This window comes from Ambystoma mexicanum, chromosome 3q (genome assembly GCF_040938575.1).
Source record: "Ambystoma mexicanum isolate Mex_15411 chromosome 3q, UKY_AmexF1_1, whole genome shotgun sequence".
Taxonomy (NCBI): domain Eukaryota; kingdom Metazoa; phylum Chordata; class Amphibia; order Caudata; family Ambystomatidae; genus Ambystoma; species Ambystoma mexicanum.
The window spans coordinates 1,282,591,576-1,282,617,762 of NC_090926.1; positions in this window are offsets into that span (position 1 = coordinate 1,282,591,576).

Here is a 26,187-nt window from a genome sequence, read left to right on the forward strand (position 1 = left end):
TGGCAAGCTGGGAGAAGCAGCAGCGCAGTTAGGGTTTTAGAATGGCAAGCTGCGAGAAGTGGTGCAGTTAGGTTCATAGAATGGCAAGCTGGGAGAAGCAGCGCAGTTAGGGTCACAGAATGGCAAGCTGGGAGAAGCAGCGTAGTTAGGGTCATAGAATGGCAAGCTGGGAGAAGCAGTATGGTTAGGGTCATAGAATGGCAAGCTGGGAGAAGCAACACATTTAGGGTCATAGAATGGCAAGCTGGGAGAAGCAGTGCAGTTAGGGTCATAGAATGGCAAGCTGGGCGAAGCAGTGCAGTTAGGGTCATAGAATGGCAAGCTGGGAGAAACAGCACAGTTAGGGTCATAGAATGGCAAGTTGGGAGAAGCAGAGCAGTTAGGGTCATAGAAAGGTGGTCTGGGAGAAGCAGTGAAGTTAGGGTCATAGAATGGCAAGCTTGCAGAAACAGTACAGTTAGGCTCACAGAATGGCAAGCTGGGAGAAGCAGAGCAGTTAGAGTCATAGAATGGTGGTATGGGAGAAGCAGTGCAGTTAGGGTCATAGAATGGCAAGTTGGGAGAAGCAGAGCAGTTAGGGTCATAGAATGGTGGTCTGGGAGAAGCAGTGCAGTTAGGGTCATAGAATGGCAAGCTTGCAGAAACAGCACAGTTAGGATCACAGAATGGCAAGCTGGGAGAAGCAGTGCAGTTAGGGTCATAGAATTGCAAGCTGGGAGAAGCAGCGCAGTTAGGGTCATAGAATGGCAAGTTGGTTGTAGAAGGCCAGTTAGGGTCATAGAATGGCAAGCTGGGAGAATCAGTGCAGTTAGGGTCATAGAATAGCAAGCGGGGAGAAGTAGCCCAGTTAGGGTCATAGAATGGCAAGCTGGGAGAAGCAGTGCAGTTAGGGTCATAGAATGGCAAGCTAGGAGAAGCAGCGCAGTTAGGGTCAAAGAATGTCAAGCTGGGAGAAGCAGCGCAGTTAGGGTCATAGAATGGCAATTTGGGAGAAGCAGCACAGATAGGGTCATAGAATGGCAAGCTGGGAGAAGCAGTGCAGTTAGGGTCATAGAATGGCAAGCTGGGAGAAGCAGTGAAATTTGGGTCATGGTATGGCAAGCTGGGAGACCCAGTGCAGTTAGGGTCATAGAATGGCAAGCTGGAAGAAGCAGCGCAGTTAGGGCCACAGAATGGCAAGCTGGGAGAAGCAGTGCAGTTAGGGTCATAGAATGGAAAGCTGGGAGAAGCAGCGTAGTTAGGGTCATAGAATGGAAAGCTGGGAGAAGCAAAGCAGTCAGGGTCATAGAATGGCAGGTTGGGAGAATCAGCACAGTTAGGGTCATAGAATGACAAGTTGGGAGCAGCACTGCAGTTAGGGTCATAGAATGGTGTTCTGGGAGAAGCAGTGCAGTTAGGGTCATAGAATAGCAAGCTGGGAGAAGGAGCACAATTAGGGTCACAGAATGGCAAGCTGGGAGAAGCAGTGCAGTTAGGGTCATAGAATGGCAAGCTGGGAGAAGCAGTGTAGTTAGGGTCATAGAATGGCAAGGTGGGAGGAGAAGCACAGTTAGGGTCATAAAATGGCAAGCTGGGAGAGCAGTGCAGTCAGGGTCATAGAATGGAAAGCTGGGAGAAGCAGAGCAGTCAGGGTCATAGAATGGCAAGTTGGGAGAAGCACTGCAGTTAAGGTCAAAGAATGGTGTCTGGGAGAAGCAGAACAGCTAGGGTCATATAATGGCAAGTTGGGAGAAACAGCACAGTTAGGGTCACAGAATGGCAAGCTGGGAGAAGCAGTATGGTTAGGGTCATAGATTGGCAAGCTGGGAGAAGCAGCGCATTTAGGGTCATAGAATGGCAATCTGGGAGAAGCAGTGCATTTAGGGTCATAGAATAGCAAGTTGGGAGATGCAGAGCAGTTAGGGTCATAGAATGGTAGTCTGGGAAAAGCAGTGCAGTTAGGGTCATAGAATGGCAAGTTGGGAGAAGCAGTGCAGTCAGGGTCATAGAATGGCAAGCTGGGAGAAGCAGTGCAGTTAGGGTCACAGAATGGCAAGCTGGGAGAAGCAGCGCAGTTAGGGTCACAGAATGGCAAGATGGGAGACGCAGTGCAGTTAGGGTCATAGAATGGCAAGCTGAGAGAAGCAGCACAGTTAGGGTCATAGAATGCAAAGCTGGGAGAAGCAGAGCAGTTAGGGTCATAGAATGGCAAGCTGGGAGAAGCAGTGTAGTTAGGGTCATAGAATGGAAAGCTGGGAGAAGCAGAGCAGTCAGGGTCATAAAATGGCAGGCTGGGAGAAGCAGCACAGTTAGGGTCATAGAATGACAAGTTGGGAGAAGCACTGCAGTTAGGGTCATAGAATGGTGGTCTGGGAGAAGCAGTGAAGTTAGGGTCATAGAATGGCAAGCTGGGAGAAGCAGCACAGTCAGGGTCATAGAATGGCAAGCTGGGAGAAGCAGTGCAGTTAGGGTCGCAGAATGGCAAGCTGGGAGAAGCAGCGCCGTTAGGGTCACAGAATGGCAAGATGGGAGAAGCAGTGCAGTTAGGGTCATAGAATGGCAAGCTGAGAGAAGCAGCACAGTTAGGGTCATAGAATGCAAAGCTGGGAGAAGTAGAGCAGTTAGGGTCATAGAATGGCAAGCTGGGAGAAGCAGTGTAGTTAGGGTCATAGAATGGAAAGCTGGGAGAAGCAGCACAGTTAGGGTCATAGAATGGCAAGTTGGGAGGAGAAGCACAGTTTGGGTCATAGATTGGCAAGCTGGGAGAAGCAGCGCAGTTAGGGTCTTAGAATGGCAAGCTGGGAGAAGCGGTGCAGTTAGGGTCATAGAATGGCAAGCTGGGAGAAGCAGCACAGTTAGGGTCATAGAATGGCAAGTTGGGAGAAGCAGAGCACTTAGGGTCATAGAACGGCAAGCTGGGAGAAGCAGTATTGTTAGGGTCATAGAATGGCAAGCTGGGAGAAGCAGTGCAGTTAGGGTCATAGAATGGCAAGCTGGAAGAAGCAGCACAGATAGGGTCATAGAATGGCATGCTGGGAGAAGCAGTGCAGTTAGGGTCATAGAATGGCAAGTTGGGAGAAGCAGAGAAGTTAGGCTCATAGAATGGTGGTCTGGCAGAAGCAGTGCAGGTAGGGTAATAGAATGGTGGTTTGGGAGGAGCAGTGCAGTTAGGGTCATAGAATGGCAAGTTGGGAGAAGCAGAGAAGTTAGGGTCATAGAATGGTGGTCTGGGAGAAGCAATGCAGTTAGGGTCATAGAATGGCCAGCTGGCAGAAGCAGCACAGTTAGGATCACAGAATGGCAAGCTGGGAGAATCAGTGCAGTTAGGGTCATAGAATGCAAGTTGGGAGGAGAAGGCCAGTTAGTGTCATAGAATGGCAAGCTGGGAGAAGCAGTGCAGTTAGGGCCATAGAATGGCAAGCTGGGAGAAGTAGAGCAGTTAGGGTCATAGAATGACAAACTGGGAGAAGTAGAACAGTTAGGGTCATAGAATGACAAGCTGGGAGAAGCAGTGCAGTTAGGGTCATAGAATGGCAACCTGGGAGAAGCAGCGCCGTTAGGATCATAGAATGGCAATTTGGGAGAAGCACCACAGATAGGGTCATAGAATGGCAAGCTGGGAGAAGCAGTGCAGTTAGGGTCATAGAATGTCAAGCTGGGAGAAGCAGTGCAGTTAGGGTCATAGAATGGCAAGCTGGGAGAAGCAGTGAAATGTGGGTCATGGTATGGCAATCTGGGAGACCCAGTGCAGTTAGGGTCATAGAATGGTAAGTTGGGAGAAGCAGCACAGTTAGGATCATAGAATGGAAAGGTGGGAGAAGCAGAGCAGTCTGGGTCATAGAATGGCAGGCTGGGAGAAGCAGCACAGTTAGGGTCATAGAATGGCAAGTTGGGAGAAGCAGTGCAGTTAGGGTCATAGAATGGTGGTCTGGGAGAAGCAGTGCAGTTAGGGTCATAGAATGGGAAGCTGGGAGAAACAGCACAGTTAGGGTCACAGAATGGCAAGTTTGGAGAAGCAGTGCAGATAGGGTCATAAATGGTGGTCTGGGAGAAGCAGTGCAGTTAGGGTCATAGAATGGCAGGCTGGGAGAAGAAGCACAGTTAGGGTTACAGAACGGCAAGCTGGGAGAAGCAGTGCAGTTAGGGTCATAGAATCGCAAGCTGGGAGAAGCAGAACAGTTAGGGGCATAGAATGGCAAGTTTGGAGGAGAAGTGCAGTTAGGGTCATAGAATGGCAAGCTAGGAGAAGCAGTGCAGTTAGGCTCATAGAATGCCAAGCTGGAAGAAGCAGCGCAGTTAGGGTCATAGAATGGCATGCTGGGAGAAGTAGTGCAGTTAGGGTCATAGAATGGCAAGCTGGGAGAAGCAGCACAGTAAGGGTCATAGAATGGCAAGTTGGGAGAAGCAGAGCAGTTAGGATCATAGAATGGCAAGCTGGTAGAAGCAGCGTAGTTAGGTTCATAGAATGGAAAGCGGGGAGAAGCAGAGCTGTCAGGGTCATACAATGACAAATTGGGAGAAGCAGTGCTGTTTGGGTCATAGAATGGTGGTCTGGGAGAAGCAGTATGGTTAGGGTCATAGAATGGCAAGCTGGGAGAAGCAGCGCATTTAGGGCCATAGTTTGGCAAGCTTTGAGAGGAAGTGCAGTTAGGGTCATAGAATGGCAAGCTGGGAGAAGCAGTGCAGTTAGGGTCATAGAATGGCAAGCTGGGAGAAGCAGCAGCGCAGTTAGGGTCTTAGAATGGCAAGCTGCGAGAAGTGGTGCAGTTAGGTTCATAGAATGGCAAGCTGGGAGAAGCAGCGCAGTTAGGGTCACAGAATGGCAAGCTGGGAGAAGCAGCGTAGTTAGGGTCATAGAATGGCAAGCTGGGAGAAGCAGTATGGTTAGGGTCATAGAATGGCAAGCTGGGAGAAGCAACACATTTAGGGTCATAGAATGGCAAGCTGGGAGAAGCAGTGCAGTTAGGGTCATAGAATGGCAAGCTGGGCGAAGCAGTGCAGTTAGGGTCATAGAATGGCAAGCTGGGAGAAACAGCACAGTTAGGGTCATAGAATGGCAAGTTGGGAGAAGCAGAGCAGTTAGGGTCATAGAAAGGTGGTCTGGGAGAAGCAGTGCAGTTAGGGTCATAGAATGGCAAGCTTGCAGAAACAGCACAGTTAGGCTCACAGAATGGCAAGCTGGGAGAAGCAGAGCAGTTAGAGTCATAGAATGGTGGTATGGGAGAAGCAGTGCAGTTAGGGTCATAGAATGGCAAGTTGGGAGAAGCAGAGCAGTTAGGGTCATAGAATGGTGGTCTGGGAGAAGCAGTGCAGTTAGGGTCATAGAATGGCAAGCTGGGAGAATCAGTGCAGTTAGGGTCATAGAATAGCAAGCAGGGAGAAGTAGCCCAGTTAGGGTCATAGAATGGCAAGCTGGGAGAAGCAGTGCAGTTAGGGTCATAGAATGGCAAGCTAGGAGAAGCAGCGCAGTTAGGGTCAAAGAATGTCAAGCTGGGAGAAGCAGCGCAGTTAGGGTCATAGAATGGCAATTTGGGAGAAGCAGCACAGATAGGGTCATAGAATGGCAAGCTGGGAGAAGCAGTGCAGTTAGGGTCGTAGAATGGCAAGCTGGGAGAAGCAGTGAAATTTGGGTCATGGTATGGCAAGCTGGGAGACCCAGTGCAGTTAGGGTCATAGAATGGCAAGTTGGGAGAAGCAGCACAGTTAGGGTCATAGAATGGAAAGCTGGGAGAAGCAGAGCAGTCAGGGTCATAGAATGGCAGGCTGGGAGAAGCAGCACAGTTAGGGGCATAGAATGACAAGTTGGGAGAAGCAGTGCAGTTAGGGTCATAGAATGGTGGTCTGGGAGAAGCAGTGCAGTTAGGGTCATAGAATGGCAAGCTAGGAGAAGCAGTGCAGTTAGGCTCATAGAATGGCAAGCTGGGAGAAGCAGCGCAGTTAGGGTCATAGAATGGCAAGCTGGGAGAAGCAGCACAGTTAGGGTCATAGAATGGCAAGTTTGGATAAGCAGCGCAGTTAGGGTCATAGAATGGCAAGCTGGGAGAAGCAGCACAGTCAGGGTCATAGAATGACAAATTGGGAGAAGCAGTGCTGTTCGGGTCATAGAATGGTGGTCTGGTGGAAGCAGTATGGTTAGGGTCATAGAATGGCAAGCTGGGAGAAGCAGCGCATTTAGGGCCATAGTTTGGCAAGCTTGGAGAAGCAGTGCAGTTAGGGTCATAGATTTGCAAGCTGGGAGAAGCAACACAGTTAGGGTCATAGAATGGCAAGCTGGTAGAAGCAGCGCAGTTAGGGTCTTAGAATGGCAAGCTGCGAGAAGTGGTGCAATTAGGTTCATAGAATGGCAAGCTGGGAGAAGCAGCAGGGAGAAGCAGTGCAGTTAGGGTTATAGAATGGCAAGCTGGGAGAAGCAGCACAGTTAGGGTCCTAGAATGGAAAGCTGACAGAAGCAGAGCAGTCAGGGTCATAAAATGGCAGGATGGGAGAAGCAGCATAGTTAGGGTCATAGAATGACAAGTTGGGAGAAGCACTGCAGTTAGGGTCATAGAATGGTGGTCTGGGAGAAGCAGTGCAGTTAGGGTCATAGAATGTCAAGTTGGGAGAAGCAGTGCAGTCAGGGTCATAGAATGGCAAGCTGTGAGAAGCAGTGCAGTTAGGGTCACAGAATGGCAAGCTGGGAGAAGCAGCACAGTTACGGTCACAGAATGGCAAGCTGGGAGAAGCAGTGCAGTTAGGGTTATAGAATGGCATGCTGGGAGAAGCAGCACAGTTTGGGTCATAGAATGGAAAGCTGAGAGAAGCAGAGCAGTCAGGGTCATAAAATGGCAGGCTGGGAGAAGCAGCATAGTTAGGGTCATAGAATGACAAGTTGGGAGAAGCACTGCAGTTAGGGTCATAGAATGGTGGTCTGAAAGAAGCAGTGCAGTTAGGGTCATAGAATGGCAAGCTGGGAGAAGCAGCACAGTTAGGGTCACAGAATGGCAAGCTGGGAGAAGCAGTGCAGTTAGGGTCATAGAATGGCAAGCTGGGAGAAGCAGTGCAGTTAGGGTCAAAGAATGGCAAGCTGGGAGAAGCAGCACAGTTAGGGTCATAGAATGGCAAGCTGGGAGAGCAGTGCAGTTAGGGTAATAGAATGGCAAGATAGGAGAAGCAGCACAGTTAGGGTCTTAGAATGGCAAGCTGGGAGAAGCGGTGCAGTTAGGGTCATAGAATGGCAAGCTGGGAGAAACAGCGCATTTAGGTTCATAGAATCGCAATCTGGGAGAAGCACAGCAGTTAGGGTCATAGAATTGCAAGCTGGGGGAAGCAGCGCAGTTAGGGTCACAGAATGGCATGCTGGGAGAAACAGTGCAGTTAGGGTCATAGAATGGCAAGCTGGGAGAAGCAGTATTGTTAGGGTCATAGAATGGCAAGCTGGGAGAAGCAGCGCATTTAGGTTCATAGAATCGCAATCTGGGAGAAGCACAGCAGTTAGGGTCATAGAATGGCAACTTGGGAGAAGCAGAGCAGTTAGGGTCATAGAATGGCAACTTGGGAGAAGCAGAGCACTTAGGGTCATAGAATGGTGGCCTGGGAGAAGCAATGCAGTTAGGGTCATAGAATGGCAAGCAGGGAGAAGCAGCGTAGTTAGGGTCACAGAATGGCATGCTGGGAGAAACAGTGCAGTTAGGGTCATAGAATGGCAACCTGGGAGAAGCAGTATTGTTAGGGTCATAGAATGGCAAGCTGGGAGAAGCAGCACATTTAGGTTCATAGAATCACAATCTGGGAGAAGCACAGCAGTTAGGGTCATAGAATGGCAACTTGGGAGAAGCAGAGCAGTTAGGGTCATAGAAGCAGTGCATTTAGGGTCACAGAATGGCAAGCTGGGAGAAACAGCGCATTTAGGTTCATAGAATCGCAATCTGGGAGAAGCACAGCAGTTAGGGTCATAGAATTGCAAGCTGGGGGAAGCAGCGCAGTTAGGGTCACAGAATGGCATGCTGGGAGAAACAGTGCAGTTAGGGTCATAGAATGGCAAGCTGGGAGAAGCAGTATTGTTAGGGTCATAGAATGGCAAGCTGGGAGAAGCAGCGCATTTAGGTTCATAGAATCGCAATCTGGGAGAAGCACAGCAGTTAGGGTCATAGAATGGCAACTTGGGAGAAGCAGAGCAGTTAGGGTCATAGAATGGCAACTTGGGAGAAGCAGAGCACTTAGGGTCATAGAATGGTGGCCTGGGAGAAGCAATGCAGTTAGGGTCATAGAATGGCAAGCAGGGAGAAGCAGCGTAGTTAGGGTCACAGAATGGCATGCTGGGAGAAACAGTGCAGTTAGGGTCATAGAATGGCAACCTGGGAGAAGCAGTATTGTTAGGGTCATAGAATGGCAAGCTGGGAGAAGCAGCACATTTAGGTTCATAGAATCACAATCTGGGAGAAGCAGTGCAGTTAGGGTCATAGAATGGCAAGCTGGGAGAAGCAGTGCAGTTAGGGTCAAAGAATGGCAAGCTGGGAGAAGCAGCACAGTTAGGGTCATAGAATGGCAAGCTGGGAGAGCAGTGCAGTTAGGGTAATAGAATGGCAAGATAGGAGAAGCAGCACAGTTAGGGTCTTAGAATGGCAAGCTGGGAGAAGCGGTGCAGTTAGGGTCATAGAATGGCAAGCTGGGAGAAACAGCGCATTTAGGTTCATAGAATCGCAATCTGGGAGAAGCACAGCAGTTAGGGTCATAGAATTGCAAGCTGGGGGAAGCAGCGCAGTTAGGGTCACAGAATGGCATGCTGGGAGAAACAGTGCAGTTAGGGTCATAGAATGGCAAGCTGGGAGAAGCAGTATTGTTAGGGTCATAGAATGGCAAGCTGGGAGAAGCAGCGCATTTAGGTTCATAGAATCGCAATCTGGGAGAAGCACAGCAGTTAGGGTCATAGAATGGCAACTTGGGAGAAGCAGAGCAGTTAGGGTCATAGAATGGCAACTTGGGAGAAGCAGAGCACTTAGGGTCATAGAATGGTGGCCTGGGAGAAGCAATGCAGTTAGGGTCATAGAATGGCAAGCAGGGAGAAGCAGCGTAGTTAGGGTCACAGAATGGCATGCTGGGAGAAACAGTGCAGTTAGGGTCATAGAATGGCAACCTGGGAGAAGCAGTATTGTTAGGGTCATAGAATGGCAAGCTGGGAGAAGCAGCACATTTAGGTTCATAGAATCACAATCTGGGAGAAGCACAGCAGTTAGGGTCATAGAATGGCAACTTGGGAGAAGCAGAGCAGTTAGGGTCATAGAAGCAGTGCATTTAGGGTCACAGAATGGCAAGCTGGGAGAAGCAGCGCAGTTAGGGTCATAGAATGGCAAACTGGGAGAAGCAGTATGGTTAGGGTCATAGAATGGCAAGCTGGGAGAAGCAACACATTTAGGGTCATAGAATGGCAAGCTGGGAGAAGCAGTGCAGTTAGGGTCATAGAATGGCAAGCTGGGCGAAGCAGTGCAGTTAGGGTCATAGAATGGCAAGCTGGGAGAAGCAGAGCAGTTAGGGTCATGGAATGGTGGTCTGGGAGAAGCAGTGCAGTTAGGGTCATAGAATGGCAAGTTGGGAGAAGCAGTGCAGTCAGGGTCATAGAATGGCAAGCTGGGAGAAGCAGTGCAGTTAGGGTCACAGAATGGCAAGCTGGGAGAAGCAGCGCAGTTAGGGTCACAGAATGGCAAGCTGGGAGAAGCAGTGCAGTTAGGGTCATAGAATGGCAAGCTGGGAGAAGCAGCACAGTTAGGGTCAGAGAATGGAAAGATGGGAGACACAGAGCAGTCAGGGTCATAAAATGGCAGGCTGGGAGAAGCAGCACAGTTAGGGTCATAGAATGACAAGTTGGGAGAAGCACTGCAGTTAGGGTCATAGAATGGCAAGCTGGGAGAAGCAGTGCAGTTAGGGTCATAGAATGGCAAGTTGGGAGAAGCAGAGCAGTTAGGGTCATAGAATGGTGGTCTGGGAGAAGCAGTGCAGTTAGGGTCATAGAATGGCAAGCTGGGAGAAGCAGCGCAGTTAGGGTCATAGAATGGCATGCTGGGAGAAGCAGTGTAGTTAGGGTCATAGAATGGCAAGTTGGGAGAAGCAGAGCAGTTAGGGTCATAGAATGGTGATCTGGGAGAAGCAGTGCAGTTAGGGTCATAGAATGGCAAGCTGGCAGAAACAGCACAGTTAGGATCACAGAATGGCAAGCTGGGAGAAGCAGTGCAGTTAGGGTCATAGAATGGCAACCTGGGAGAAGCAGCGCAGCTAGGGTCATAGAATGGCAAGTTGGGAGGAGAAGGCCAGTTAGGGTCATAAAATGGCAAGCTGGGAGAATCAGTGCAGTTAGGGTCATAGAATGGCAAGCGGGGAGAAGTAGCGCAGTTAGGGTCAAAGAATGGCAAACTGGGAGAAGCAGCACAGTTAGGGTCATAGAATGGAAAGCTGGGAGAAGCAGAGCAGTCAGGGTCATAAAATGGCAGGCTGGGAGAAGCAGCACAGTTAGGGTCATAGAATGACAAGTTGGGAGAAGCACTGCAGTTAGGGTCATAGAAAGGTGGTCTGGGAGAAGCAGCACAGTTAGGGTCAAAGAATGGCAAGCTGGGAGAAGCAGCAAAGTTAGGGTCATAGAATGGAAAGCTGGGAGAAGCAGAGCAGTCAGGGTCATAAAATGGCAGGCTGGGAGAAGCAGTGCAGTTAGGGTCATAGAATGACAAGTTGGGAGAAGCACTGCAGTTAGGGTCATAGAATGGTGGTCTGGGAGAAGCAGTGCAGTTAGGGTCATAGAATGGCAAGCTGGGAGAAGCAGCACAGTTAGGGTCACAGAATGGCAAGCTGGGAGAAGCAGTGCAGTTAGGGTCATAGAATGGCAAGCTGGGAGAAGCAGTGCAGTGAGGGTCATAGAATGGAAAGCTGGGAGAAGCAGAGCAGTCAGGGTCATAGAATGGCAAGCTGGGAGAAGCAGCACAGTTAGGGTCTTAGAATGGCAAGCTGGCAGAAGCGGTGCAGTTAGGGTCATAGAATGGCAAGCTGAGAGAAGCAGCACAGTTAGGGTCCTAGAATGGCAGGTTGGGAGAAGCAGAGCACTTAGGGTCATAGAATGGTGGTCTGGGAGAAGCAATGCAGTTAGGGTCATAGAATGGCAAACTGGGAGAAGCAGCGCAGTTAGGGCCACAGAATGGCAAGCTGGGAGAAACAGTGCAGTTAGGGTCATAGAATGGCAAGCTGGGAGAAGCAGTATTGTTAGGGTCATAGAATTGCAAGCTGGGAGAAGCAGCGCATTTAGGTTCATAGAATGGCTAGCTGGGAGAAGCAGTGCAGTTAGGGTCATAGAATGGCAAGTTGGGAGAAGCAGAGCAGTTAGGGTCATAGAATGGTGGTCAGGGAGAAGCAGTGCAGTTAGGGTCATAGAATGGCAAGCTGGGTGAAGCAGCGCAGTTGGGGTCATAGAATTGCATGCTGGGAGAAGCAGTGTAGTTAGGGTCATAGAATGGCAAGATGGGAGAAACACTGCAGTTAGGGTCATAGAAGGGTGGTATGGGAGAAGCAGTGCAGTTAGGGTCATAGAATGGCAAGCTAGCAGAAACAGCACAGTTAGGATCACAGAATGGCAAGCTGGGAGAAGCAGTGCAGGTAGGTTCATGGAATGGCAAGCTGGGAGAAGCAGCGCAGTTAGGGTCATAGAATGGCAAGTTGGGAAGGCCAGTTAGGGTCATAAAATGGCAAACTGGGAGAATCAGTGCAGTTAGGGTCTTAGAATGGCAAGCGGAGAGAAGTAGCGCAGTTAGGGTCATAGAATGGAAAGCTGGGAGAAGCAGTGCAGTTAGGGTCATAGAATGGCAAGCTGGGAGAAGCAGCACAGTTAGGGTCAAAGAATGGCAAGCTGGGAGAAGCAGCGCAATTAGGGTCATAGAATGGCAATTTGGGAGAAGCAGCACAGATAGGGTCATAGAATGGCAAGCTGGGAGAAGCAGTGCAGTTAGGGTCATAGAATAGCAAGCTGGGAGAAGCAGTGAAATTTGGGTCATGGTATGGCAAGCTGGGAGACCCAGTGCAGTTAGGGTCATGGAATGGCAAGTTGGGAGAAGCAGCACAGTTAGGGTCATAGAATGGAAAGCTGGGAGAAGCAGAGCATTCAGGGTCATAGAATTTCAGGCTGGGAGAAGCAGCACAGTTAAGGGCATATAATGACAAGTTGGGAGAAGCAGTGTAGTTAGGGTCATAGAATGGTGGTCTGGGAGAAGCAGTGCAGTTAGGGTCATAGAATGGCAAGCTGGGAGAAACAGCACAGTTAGGGTCACAGAATGGCAAGCTGGGAGAAGTAGTGCATTTAGGATCATAGAATGGCAATTTGGGAGAAGCATCACTGATAGGGTCATAGAATGACAAGCTGGGAGAGGCAGTGCAGTTAGGGTCATAGAATGGCAAGCTGGGAGAAGCAGTGACATTAGGGCCATGGTATGGCAAGCCGGGAGACCCAGTGCAGTTAGAGTCATAGAATGACAAGTTGGGAGAGGCACTGCAGTTAGGGTCATAGAAAGGTGGTCTGGGAGAAGCAGCACAGTTAGGGTCAAAGAATGGCAAGGTGGGAGAAGCAGCAAAGTTAGGGTCATAGAATGGAAAGCTGGGAGAAGCAGAGCAGTCAGGGTCATAAAATGGCAGGCTGGGAGAAGCAGCACAGTTAGGGTCATAGAATGACAAGTTGGGAGAAGCACTGCAGTTAGGGTCATAGAATGGTGGTCTGGGAGAAGCAGTGCCGTTAGGGTCATAGAATGGCAAGCTGGGAGAAGCAGCACAGTTAGGGTCACAGAATGGCAAGTTGGGAGAAGCAGTGCAGTTAGGGTCATAGAATGGCAAGCTGTGAGAAGCAGTGCAGTTAGGGTCAAAGAATGGCAAGCTGGGAGAAGCAGCACAGTTAGGGTCATAGAATGGCAAGCTGGTAGAGCAGTGCAGTTAGGGTCATAGAATGTCAAGCTGGGAGAAGCAGCACAGTTAGGGTCTTAGAATGGCAAGCTGGCAGAAGCGGTGCAGTTAGGGTCATAGAATGGCAAGCTGAGAGAATCAGCACAGTTAGGGTCATAGAATGGCAGGTTGGGAGAAGCAGAGCACTTAGGGTCATAGAATGGTGGTCTGGGAGAAGCAATGCAGTTAGGGTCATAGAATGGCAAACTGGGAGAAGCAGCGCAGTTAGGGCCACAGAATGGCAAGCTGGGAGAAACAGTGCAGTTAGGGTCATAGAATGGCAAGCTGGGAGAAGCAGTATTGTTAGGGTCATAGAATGGCAAGCTGGGAGAAGCACTGCAGTTATGGTCATAGAAGGGTGGTATGGGAGAAGCAGTGCAGTTAGGGTCATAGAATGGCAAGTTGGGAGAAGCAGAGCAGTTAGGGTCATAGAATGGTGGTCAGGGAGAAGCAGTGCAGTTAGGGTCATAGAATGGCAAGCTGGGAGAAGCAGCGCAGTTAGGGTCATAGAATGGCATGCTGGGAGAAGCAGTGTAGTTAGGGTCATAGAATGGCAAGATGGGAGAAGCACTGCAGTTATGGTCATAGAAGGGTGGTATGGGAGAAGCAGTGCAGTTAGGGTCATAGAATGGCAAGCTGGCAGAAACAGCACAGTTAGGATCACAGAATGGCAAGCTGGGAGAAGCAGTGCAGTTAGGGTCATAGAATGGCAGGCTGGGAGAAGCAGTGCAGTTAGGGTCATAGAATGGCAAGTTGGGAGGAGAAGGCCAGTTAGGGTCATAAAATGGCAAGCTGGGAGAATCAGTGCAGTTAGGGTCATAGAATGGCAAGCGGGGAGAAGTAGCGCAGTTAGGGTCATAGAGTGGCAAGCTGGGAGAAGCAGTGCAGTTAGGGTCATAGAATGGCAAGCTGGGAGAAGCAGCGCAGTTAGGGTCAAAGAATGGCAAGCTGGGAGAATCAGTGCAGTTAGGGTCATAGAATGGCAAGCGGGGAGAAGTAGCGCAGTTAGGGTCATTGAATGGCAAGCTGGGAGAAGCAGTGCAGTTAGGGTCATAGAATAGCAAGCTGGGAGAAGCAGTGAAATTTGGGTCATGGTATGGCAAGCTGGGAGACCCAGTGCAGTTAGGGTCATGGACTGGCAAGTTGGGAGAAGCAGCACAGTTAGGGTCATAGAATGGAAAGCTGGGAGAAGCAGAGCATTCAGGGTCATAGAATGGCAGGCTGGGAGAAGCAGCACAGTTAGGGGTATAGAATGACAAGTTGGGAGAAGCAGTGTAGTTAGGGTCATAGAATGGTGGTCTGAGAGAAGCAGTGCAGTTAGGGTCATAGAATGGCAAGCTGTGAGAAACAGCACAGTTAGGGTCACAGAATGGCAAGCTGGGAGAAGTAGTGCATTTAGGATCATAGAATGGCAATTTGGGAGAAGCATCACTGATAGGGTCATGGAATGACAAGCTGGGAGAAGCAGTGCAGTTAGGGTCATAGAATGGCAAGCTGGGAGAAGCAGTGAAATTAGGGTCATGGTATGGCAAGCTGGGAGACCCAGTGCAGTTAGAGTCATAGAATGGCAAGTTGGGAGAAGCAGCACATTTAGGGTCATAGAATGGCAAGCTGGGAGAAGCAGTGCAGTTAGGGTCATAGAATGGCAAGCTGGGAGAAGCAGCACAGTTAGGGTCATAGAATGGCAAGCTGGGAGAAGCAGTGCAGTTAGGGTCATAGAAGGGCAAGCTGGGGGAAGCAACACAGTTAGGGTCATAGAATGGCAAGTTGGGACAAGCAGAGCAGTTGCGGTCATAGAATGGCAAGTTGGAAGAAGCAGCACAGTTAGGGTCATAGAATGGAAAGCTGGGAGAAGCAGAGCAGTCAGGGTCATAGAATGGCAGGCTGGGAGAAGCAGCACAGTTAGGGTCATAGAATGGCAAGCTGGTAGAAGCGGTGCAGTTAGGGTCATAGAATGGTAAGCTGGGAGAAGCAGCACAGTTAGGGTCATAGAATGGCAAGTTGGAAGAAGCAGAGCAGTTTGGGTCATAGAATGGTGGTCTGGGAGAAGCAGTGCAGTTAGGGTCATAGAATGGCAAGCTGTAAGAAGCAGCACAGTTAGGGTTACAGAATGGCAAGCTGAGAGAAGCAGTGCAGTTACGGTCATAGATTGGCAAGCTGGGAGAAGCAGTATGGATAGGGCCATTGAATTGCATGCTGGGAGAAGCAGCGCATTTAGGGTCATAGAATGGCAAGGTGGGAGAAGCAGTGCAGTTAGGGTCATAGAATGGCAAGTTGGCAGGAGAAGGCCATTTAGGGTCATAGAATGGCAAGCTGGGAGAAGCAGTGCAGTTAGGGTCATAGAATGGCAAGCTGGTAGAGGCAGCGCAGTTAGGGTCATAGAATGGCAATTTGGAAGAAGCAGCACAGATAGGGTCATAGAATGGCAAGCTGGTAGAGGTAGTGCAGTTAGGGTCATAGAATGGCAAGTTGGGAGAAGCAGCACAGTTAGGGTCCTAGAATGGAAAGCTGGGAGAAGCAGAGCAGTCAGGGTCATAGAATGGCAGGCTGGGAGAAGCAGTGCAGTTAGGGTCATAGAATGGCAAGCTGGGAGAAGCAGTGCAATTAGGGTCATAGAATGGCAAGCTGGGAGAAGCAGCACAGTTAGGTACATAGAATGGCAAGTTGGGAGAAGGAGAGCAGTTAGGGTCATAGAATGGTGGTCTGGGAGAAGCAGTGCAGTTAGGGTCATAGAATGGCAAGCTGGAAGAAGCAGCGCAGTTAGGGTTACAGAATGGCAAGCTGAGAGAAGCAGTGCAGTTACGGTCATAGAATGGCAAGCTGGGAGAAGCAGTATGGATAGGGCCATAGAATTGCATGCTGGGGAGAAGCAGCGCATTTAGGGTCATAGAATGGCAAGCTGGGCGAAGCAGTGCAGTTAGGGTCATAGAATGGCAAGTTGGCAGGAGAAGGCCATTTAGGGTCATAGAATAGCAAGCTGGGAGAAGCAGTGCAGTTATGGTCATAGAATGGCAAGCTGGTAGAGGCAGCGCAGTTAGGGTCATAAAATGGCAATTTGGAAGAAGCAGCACAGATAGGGTCATAGAATGGCAAGCTGGTAGAGGTAGTGCAGTTAGGGTCATAGAATGGCAAGTTGGGAGAAGCAGCACAGTTAGGGTCCTAGAATGGAAAGCTGGGAGAAGCAGAGCAGTCAGGGTCATAGAATGGCAGGCTGGGAGAAGCAGCGCAGTTAGGGTCATAGAATGGCAAGCTGGGAGAAGCAGTGCAATTACGGTCATAGAATGGCAAGCTGGGAGAAGCAGCACAGTTAGGTTCATAGAATGGCAAGTTGGGAGAAGCAGAGCAGTTAGGGTCATAGAATGGTGGTCTGGGAGAAGCAGTGCAGTTAGGGTCATAGAATGGCAAATTGGGAGAAGCAGCGCAGTTAGGGTCACAGTATGGCAAGCTGAGAGAAGCAGTGCAGTTAGGGTCATAGAATGGCGAGCTGGGAGAAGCAGTATTGGTAGGGTCATAGAATGGCAAGCTGGGAGAAGCAGTGCAGTTAGGGTCATAGAATGGCAAGTTGGCAGGAGAAGGCCAGTTAGGGTCATAGTATGGCAAGCTGGGAGAAGCAGTGCAGTTAGGGTCATAGAATGGCAAGCTGGGAGAGGTAGCACAGTTAGGGTCATAGAATGGCAAGCTGGGAGAAGCAGTGCTGTTAAGGTCATAGAATGGCAAGCTGGGAGAAGCAGCGCAGTTAGGGCTGTAGAAAGGCAAGCTGGGAGAAGCAGTGCAATTAGGGTCATAGAATAGCAGGCTGGGAGAAGCAGCGCAGTTAAGGCTATAGAATGGCAAGCTGGGAGAAGTAGCGTAGTTAGGGTCATAGAATGGCAATTTGGGAGAAGCAGCACAGATAGGGTCATAGAATGGCAAGCTGGGGGAAGCAGTGCAGTTAGGGTCATAGAATGGCAAGCTGGGAGAAGCAGTGAAATTAGGGTCATGGTATGGCAAGCTGGGACAAGCAGAGCAGTTAGGGTCATAGAATGGCAAGCTGGGAGAAGCAGTGCAGTTAGGGTCATGGAATGGCAAGTTGGGAGAAGCAGTGCAGTTAGGGTCACAGAATGGCAAGTTGGCAGAAGCAGCACAGTTAGGGTCATAGAATGGCAAGCTGGGAGAAGCAGTGCAGTTAGTGTCATAGAATGGTAGTCTGGGACAAGCAGTGCAGTTAGGGTCACAGAATGGCAAGTTGGGAGAAGCAGTGCAGTTAGGGTCATAGAATGGCAAGCTGGGCGAAACAGTGCAGTTAGGGTCATAGAATGGCAAGCTGGGAGAAGCAGCGCAGTTAGGACCATAGAATGGCAAGCTGGGAGAAGCAGCGCAGTTAGGGCCATAGAATGGCAATTTGGGAGAAGCAGCACAGATAGGGTCATAGAAAAGCAAGCTGAGAGAAGCAGTGCAGTTAGGGTCATAGAATGGCAAGCTGGGAGAGGCAGTGCAGTTAGGGTCATAGAATGGCAAGCTGGGAGAAGCAGTGCAGTTAGGGTCATATAATGACAAATTGGGAGAAGCAGTGCAGTTAGGGTCATAAAATGGTGGTCTGGGAGAAGCAGTGCAGTTAGGGTCATAGAATGGCAAGCTGGGAGAAGCAGCACATTTAGGGTCATAGAATGGCAAGCTGGGAGAAGCAGTGCAGTTAGGGTCATAGAATAGCAAGCTGGGAGAAGCAGTGAAATTTGGGTCATGGTATGGCAAGCTGGGAGACCCAGTGCAGTTAGGGTCATGGACTGGCAAGTTGGGAGAAGCAGCACAGTTAGGGTCATAGAATGGAAAGCTGGGAGAAGCAGAACATTCAGGGTCATAGAATGGCAGGCTGGGAGAAGCAGCACAGTTAGGGGTATAGAATGACAAGTTGGGAGAAGCAGTGTAGTTAGGGTCATAGAATGGTGGTCTGAGAGAAGCAGTGCAGTTAGGGTCATAGAATGGCAAGCTGTGAGAAACAGCACAGTTAGGGTCACAGAATGGCAAGCTGGGAGAAGTAGTGCATTTAGGATCATAGAATGGCAATTTGGGAGAAGCATCACTGATAGGGTCATAGAATGACAAGCTGGGAGAAGCAGTGCAGTTAGGGTCATAGAATGGCAAGCTGGGAGAAGCAGTGAAATTAGGGTCATGGTATGGCAAGCTGGGAGACCCAGTGCAGTTAGAGTCATAGAATGGCAAGTTGGGAGAAGCAGCACATTTAGGGTCATAGAATGGCAAGCTGGGAGAAGCAGTGCAGTAAGGGTCATAGAATGGCAAGCTGGGAGAAGCAGCACAGTTAGGGTCATAGAATGGCAAGCTGGGAGAGGCAGTGCAGTTAGGGTCATAGAAGGGCAAGCTGGGGGAAGCAACACAGTTAAGGTCATAGAATGGCAAGTTGGGACAAGCAGAGCAGTTGCGGTCATAGAATGGCAAGTTGGGAGAAGCAGCACAGTTAGGGTCATAGAATGGAAAGCTGGGAGAAGCAGAGCAGTCAGGGTCATAGAATGGCAGGCTGGGAGAAGCAGCACAGTTAGGGTCATAGAATGGCAAGCTGGTAGAAGCGGTGCAGTTAGGGTCATAGAATGGTAAGCTGGGAGAAGCAGCACAGTTAGGGTCATAGAATGGCAAGTTGGAAGAAGCAGAGCAGTTAGGGTCATAGAATGGTGGTCTGGGAGAAGCAGTGCAGTTAGGGTCATAGAATGGCAAGCTGGAAGAAGCAGCGCAGTTAGGGTTACAGAATGGCAAGCTGAGAGAAGCAGTGCAGTTACGGTCATAGAATGGCAAGCTGGGAGAAGCAGTATGGATAGGGCCATAGAATTGCATGCTGGAGAGAAGCAGCGCATTTAGGGTCATAGAATGGCAAGCTGGGAGAAGCACTGCAGTTAGGGTCATAGAATGGCAAGTTGGCAGGAGAAGGCCATTTAGGGTCATAGAATAGCAAGCTGGGAGAAGCAGTGCAGTTATGGTCATAGAATGGCAAGCTGGTAGAGGCAGCGCAGTTAGGGTCATAAAATGGCAATTTGGGAGAAGCAGCACAGATAGGGTCATAGAATGGCAAGCTGGTAGAGGTAGTGCAGTTAGGGTCATAGAATGGCAAGTTGGGAGAAGCAGCACAGTTAGGGTCATAGAATGGAAAGCTGGGAGAAGCAGAGCAGTCAGGGTCATAGAATGGCAGGCTGGGAGAAGCAGCGCAGTTAGGGTCATAGAATGGCAAGCTGGGAGAAGCAGTGCAATTAGGGTCATAGAATGGAAAGCTGGGAGAAGCAGCACAGTTAGGTTCATAGAATGGCAAGTTGGGAGAAGCAGAGCAGTTAGGGTCATAGAATGGTGGTCTGGGAGAAGCAGTGCAGTTAGGGTCATAGAATGGCAAGTTGGGAGAAGCAGCGCAGTTAGGGTCACAGAATGGCAAGCTGAGAGAAGCAGTGCAGTTAGGGTCATAGAATGGCGAGCTGGGAGAAGCAGTATTGGTAGGGTCATAGAATGGCAAGCTGGGAGAAGCAGTGCAGTTAGGGTCATAGAATGGCAAGTTGGCAGGAGAAGGCCAGTTAGGGTCATAGTATGGCAAGCTGGAAGAAGCAGTGCAGTTAGGGTCATAGAATGGCAAGCTGGGAGAGGTAGCACAGTTAGGGTCATAGAATGGCAAGCTGGGAGAAGCAGTGCTGTTAAGGTCATAGAATGGCAAGCTGGGAGAAGCAGCGCAGTTAGGGCTATAGAAAGGCAAGCTGGGAGAAGCAGTGCAATTAGGGTCATAGAATAGCAGGCTGGGAGAAGCAGCGCAGTTAAGGCTATAGAATGGCAAGCTGGGAGAAGTAGCGTAGTTAGGGTCATAGAATGGCAATTTGGGAGAAGCAGCACAGATAGGGTCATAGAATGGCAAGCTGGGGGAAGCAGTGCAGTTAGGGTCATAGAATGGCAAGCTGGGAGAAGCAGTGAAATTAGGGTCATGGTATGGCAAGTTGGGAGAAGCAGTGCAGTTAGGGTCATAGAATGGCAAGCTGGGCGAAACAGTGCAGTTAGGCTCATAGAATGGCAAGCTGGGAGAAGCAGCGCAGTTAGGACCATAGAATGGCAAGCTGGGAGAAGCAGCGCAGTTAGGGCCATAGAATGGCAATTTGGGAGAAGCAGCACAGATAGGGTCATAGAAAAGCAAGCTGAGAGAAGCAGTGCAGTTAGGGTCATAGAATGGCAAGCTGGGAGAGGCGGTGCAGTTAGGGTCATATAATGGCAAGCTGGGAGAAGCAGTGCAGTTAGGGTCATATAATGACAAATTGGGAGAAGCAGTGCAGTTAGGGTCATAAAATGGTGGTCTGGGAGAAGCATTGCAGTTAGGGTCATAGAATGGCAAGCTGGGAGAAGCAGCACATTTAGGGTCATAGAATGGCAAGCTGGGAGAAGCAGTGCAGTTAGGGTCATAGAATGGCAAGCTGGGAGAGGCAGTGCAGTTAGGGTCATAGAATGGCAAGCTGGGAGAAGCAGTGCAGTTAGGGTCATATAATGACAAGTTGGGAGAAGCAGTGCAGTTAGGGTCATAAAATGGTGGTCTGGGAGAAGCAGTGCAGTTAGGGTCATAGAATGGCAAGCTGGGAGAAGCAGCACAGTTAGGGTCACAGAATGGCAAGCTGGGAGAAGCAGTGCAGTTAGGGTCATAGAATGGCAAGCTGGGAGAAGCAGTGCAGTTAGGGTCATAGAATGGCAAGCTGGGAGAAGCAGCACAGTTAGGGTCATAGAATGGCAAGTTTGGAGGAGAAGTGCAGTTAGGGTCATAGAATGGCAAGCTAGGAGAAGCAGTGCAGTTAGGGTCATAGAATGGCAAGCTGGGAGAAGCAGTGCAGTTAGAATAATAGAATGGCATGCTGGGAGAAGCAGTGCAGTTAGGGTCATAGAATGGCAAGCTGGGAGAAGCAGAGCAGTTAGGGTCATAGAATGCAAGCTGGGAGAAGCAGAGCAGTTAGGGTCATGGAAATGGCAACCTGGGAGAAGCAGTGCAGTTAGGGCCATAGAATGACAGGCTGGAAGAAGCAGTATGGTTAGGGTCATAGAATGGCAAGCTGGTAGAAGCAGCGCAATTAGGGTTATAGAAGGGCAAGCTCGGAGAAGCAGTGCAGTTAGGGTCATAGAATGGCAAGCTGGGAGAAGCAGCGCAGTTAGGGTCATAGAATGGCAAGCTGGGAGAAGCAGTGCAGTTAGGGTCATAGAATGGCAAACTGGAAGAAGCAGCACAGTTAGGGTCATAGAATGGCAAGTTGGGAGAAGCAGAACAGTTAGGGTCATAGAATGGCAAGCTGGTAGAAGCAGCGCAATTAGGGTTATAGAAGGGCAAGCTGGGAGAAGCAGTGCAGGTAGGGTCATAGAATGTCAAGCTGGGAGAAGCAGTATCGTTAGGGTCATTGAATGGCAAGATGGGAGAAGCAGCGCATTTAGGGTTATAGAATGGCAAGCTGGGAGAAGTAGTGCAGTTAGGGTCATAGAATGGCAAGTTCGGAGGAGATGGCCAGTTAGGGTCATAGAATGGCAAGCTGGGAGAAGCAGTGCAGTTAGGGTTATAGAATGGCAAGCTGGGAGAAGTAGCGCAGTTAGGGTAATAGAATGGCAAGTTGGGAGGAGAAGCGCAGTTAGGGTCATAGAATGGCAAGCTGAGAGAAGCAGCGCAGTTAGGGTCATGGAACGGTGGTCTGGGAGAAGCAATGCAGTTAGGGTCCTAGAATGGCACGTTGGGAGGAGAAGGCCAGTTAGGGTCATAGAATGGCAAGCTGGGAGAAGCGGTGCAGTTAGGGTCATAGAATGGCAAGCTGGGAGAAGCAGCGCAGTTAGGGTCATAGAATGGCAAGCTGGGAGAAGCGGTGCAGTTAGGGTCATAGAATGGTGGTCTGGGAGAAGATGATATTAATTTAAAAAGAAATCTCTCCACTCTCTGCTGGGGCCGGAGGTCATTCTTACTGAACCACTGTTCTGCTTCCAGGCTCTGCTTCCTGAGATAGTTGTTCCACTGATCCAGACGTTGACACCGACTCCCCATCTTGAGGATCTCCTGCTGGCGCGTGTAGCATGCCCTCTTTGCTAATACTTAACATGTTCCCATCACAAATACACTTGATTCTTTCTCAAGCAGTAGCGCCTGCTATTGTGAAACGTTGCTTTATCCCTTTTCCTAAAATAAATTCTTGCCTTGAACCAGGAGCAATAAATATTCACCATCCCATCACCAGCCTGTTCCTTGGCTGGTGAAATGCCCTTAAAACGCGATAAATTCTCAATTGCATAATTTTCCCGAAGGATCGAAGCTCTGGACGTGTCGCAATCAGGTTTTCAACCTCGACATGCCACAGAGTCAGCCCTATCCATTGGATGAAATCTTGGTGAGCCCAAACCATGGGTGTCTTTCTCTCTTTGTGAGATTGGAACTTTTGGCCCTGCATGACAGAGTCAACCACAGGATCTTCTGGTCACCTTTGAGAACCTGGGTTGGGCTGTCTGGTACTGCTCTCGACATGTTTAACTCTTTCCTGACAGATAGAACCAAAATAGTTCATTGTGGTCCGATTCTGTCAGATGCCATGTACGGGCATTGTGGTGTCCCTCAGGGGTCACCCATGGCCCCTTTGTTATTCAATGTCTATATCCATCCTCTGATGGCCCTGTTTACTAAGTTCAGTATGAAATATCACTCGTATGCTGATGAAACCCAAGTTTACCCCAGGTTTTCCGATCCCAGCACAGTGATATCAGATATATCAACTTGGGTGAATGGATGGTCCTTATCGGACTCCAGCTCCACCCTCTCTAGGCTGAAGTAATGATACTGGACCTCACTACAAGTTTGGCAGTGTTGGGAAATTACTGTCACTTTTCCCGCACCAAATTATAATTTTAGGTGAATGTACTGCCAATTTTCAGAGGAAAAGAGGAAGCTCCTACTTTCTAAATTGAAAACCAGAGGTGAACGACGATTTGTTCCACTTTAGCATCATCTAGGCAATTGTCTCCCTTTTCATTTGCTTGCTCTGCAATTAATTGCTTGTTTTGAAAGACTTTAAAAACACATCTTTATATCGAATCCTCCCCCATTCTGCTTCTCACATTTCCAATCTGCGCTGCGGCGTACCAGGAGGAGGAGTCAGACTCCAGGACTGCATATTTAAATTAAATGGAAAAATGCCTCTCTGTCACTATCACTAAGGGATTTACCTGCCTATAGACTACGGTGCTCAGTCAAAAAACCTATTTACTATCTGGTCTACCACATCAGAAAAAACACAGAAAGATCAGCCAGAACAATAGCCTCTTAGTTCAGTCTTCCTCCGGCCAATGTTCCTTGGATCCCCCTCGGGGTATTGGTCACAGCTCAAAATCGTGCCAAATATCTCAAGTTACTGTAAGGGGAGGTCTGATCTCCTTACTCCTTCTCCTCCAACGTGGTAGTTTTCTGTCCCTCGCTCTATCTGAGGGGTCTTCATATAGTTCAAATGCCTCCATTTTCTAAAGGGGAGGGGTGACTCCCTTAGTCTGTGTGAGGGGCCAGTAACGCGAGGGGGGCAACTGCTTGTGTTTTTATCCAAATTAAACATGTTATCAAATATAAGAAGTGCAAAGAAATCCTCGCTAAACCTACTCCACGCGGGAGTTCCCCACCTAGTCTAAGGTCTGAGGGGATTGCTCCTAGCATCAACAAAACTAGCCCTCGCGCTAAACAACACAAGGACGTTTCTTCTGTAAGGACCTGGATGGGATAGTATTGAAATTGAAGTGGCACTCTAGAGCGGCCCGAGATGTCAGATCTCATTAAGCACTTTAAGAAATTAGGATTTACAGCCATGAACTTCAAACTCGACTATATGGTAGCACAAGCCCAGAATGCATCTTACTGGCATACATCTGACACGTGCACCCTGGTTGGGGGGACGGGGGGCAGCCAATCAGATGGGTAGGAACTTGGGCTTGAACCGCCAGGGAAAGCCCGCATATCCTGCCCCCTGACAGTCAGGCTTTTAACTTGGGCTGCCGGGCCGTTAACACCCGTTCCCCCACACTTAGAGATGGAAAAAAGAGCTGTTGGTAGCAACAAACTTGGATCATTGCTGCTGGCTCCCACATACTCTGCCGAGTGTCTGTTCGACCCAGTCGGAACCGCTATGATAGCATGGAAGAAACGATTCCAGCTACTACAAGTAGGCCACCTCCATCGCTCTCTGGAACCACCAGGCACTACCAGCCCCCACAGTCTCAGATCCTATACATGTAAAGCAAGGGAACACATATCCCAATCCCGGCCACAGCCTTCCAACCTCGACAGGCAAAGGTGATTCCCTGCCAAGCCACCACGCAGTGATGTCACCAGGGGTCACAACTGCGACCCCTGAAGTCTCCCTTGCTACCCCTGAGGTCTCCCTTGCTACCCCTGTGGTCTCCCGTGCTACCCCTAAAAGCATTTTTTTAAAACAAATTGATGTTCCTGGGCTGTGGCTAGCAGCATGTGGATCTTTGTTTCTGGAGTCGCTGGTTTTCTGGTAGCTATAGACGGTAAGATCGCTCAGTGGGTAGCGCGCTCACTGCTGCAATGTGTGTGTGATCTGCAGGTTGAAGATTTGACTCCTGGCAAGGTCAACTCAGCCTTTCTTCCTGCTGGGGTTGATAAATGAGTATCAACACAGGTTGGGTGATATTGTATGTATATTTGTTCTATATAAAGCACTGAAGGGCAAGTGCTATATAATAGCAAATCATTATCATTTGGCCTTGGACGTCTGCTTCACAGTAATTCACAGTAATTTGGTAATATGGGCCTATATACACTGATATTAACCATACATATGCTGATCCATTCGTGTATGAAATGTATATCACAGTATAGTGATATCATAACCATATTTTTCATAATGTAAATAATGCTATGTGATGCCACTTCCTGTTTTGTCAAGAGGTGAAAGGTCGTGCTCCATGGCTTCCCGTGATGTCACTTCAGTGTGGGGTCAAATGGCATTACTTCCTGTGATGTCATCAGAGGTCAAGGGTCATGTGATGTCACTTCCGCTACCCCTGGCATTTTGGTGAAATGAGGTCACTGGCCACCAGTGGCCTTCTGCCCGGCCTGCAGAGTCTGTGAGGAGGGAGTGGAGAGCAGACAGGTCGTTTCCACACTATGCAAACTAGCTTCACACTGTATACCAGACCGCATTCCCACACAATCATATTAAACGGGCCAGGGACCTGGGTCGTAATGTTCCGGGCAATGGTCAAGTGACCTCGAGAAATGCCCTTACACTCTAGGTTCAGGCTTATCCAGCTGATGCCCCTGTACCCGGACAGACTCTGCTTTCGGGCGAATGCCCCCCCCAGGTGTGGGCGGCCGTACCCTTCTCCTGCCCTGGCTGATGGACATTCTGGGGAGCGGTGTTGCACGCTAGACCATCGTCTGCAGCCCACACCAGCTCTGTGACTGCCGGTCAATCAAACATGCCTATTGCATCTATGTTCGCTCCTGGCATAGGGATGCCCCAGTGCAGGACTCCACTGCATCTATGCTTGATCCTGGCAAAGGGATGCTGCAGTGCTGGACTCCACTGCATCTATGCTTGCATGCTGGACTCCCCTGCATCTATGCTCCTGGCAAAGGGATGCCACAGTGCTGGGCTCCGCTGCATCTATGCTTGCGTGCTGGACTCCCCTGCATCTATGCTCCTGGCAAAGAGATGCCTCAGTGCTGGACTCCCCCTGCAACTGTGCTTGCTCCCGGCATAGGGATGCTGCAGGTCTGGACCTCCCTGCATCTATGCTTGCTCCTGGCAAAGGGATGCCGCATGCTGGACTCCCCTGCAGCTGTGCTTGCTCCCGGCAAAGGGATGCTGCAGTGCTAGACTCCCCTGCATCTGTGCTTGCTCCTGGCATAGGGATGCTGCTGTGCTGGCCTCCCCTGCATCTGTGCTTGCTCCGCAGTGATGGACTCGCTTACAGATGTGCTTGCACCTGGCAAAGGGGTGCCGCTGTGCTGGCCTCCCCTGCATCTGTGCTTGCTCCTAGCAAAGGGATGCCGCAGTGCTGGACTCCCCTGCATCTATGCTCCTGGCAAAGGGATGCCGCAGTGCTGGACTCCCCCTGCAACTGTGCTTGCTCCCGGCATAGGGATGCCGCAGGTCTGGTCATCCCTGCATCTATGCTTGCTCCTGGCAAAGGGAGGCCGCATGCTGGACTCCCCTGCAGCTGTGCTTGCTCCCATCAAATGGATGCTGCAGTGCTGGACTCCCCTGCATCTGTGCTTCCTCATGGCATAGGGAT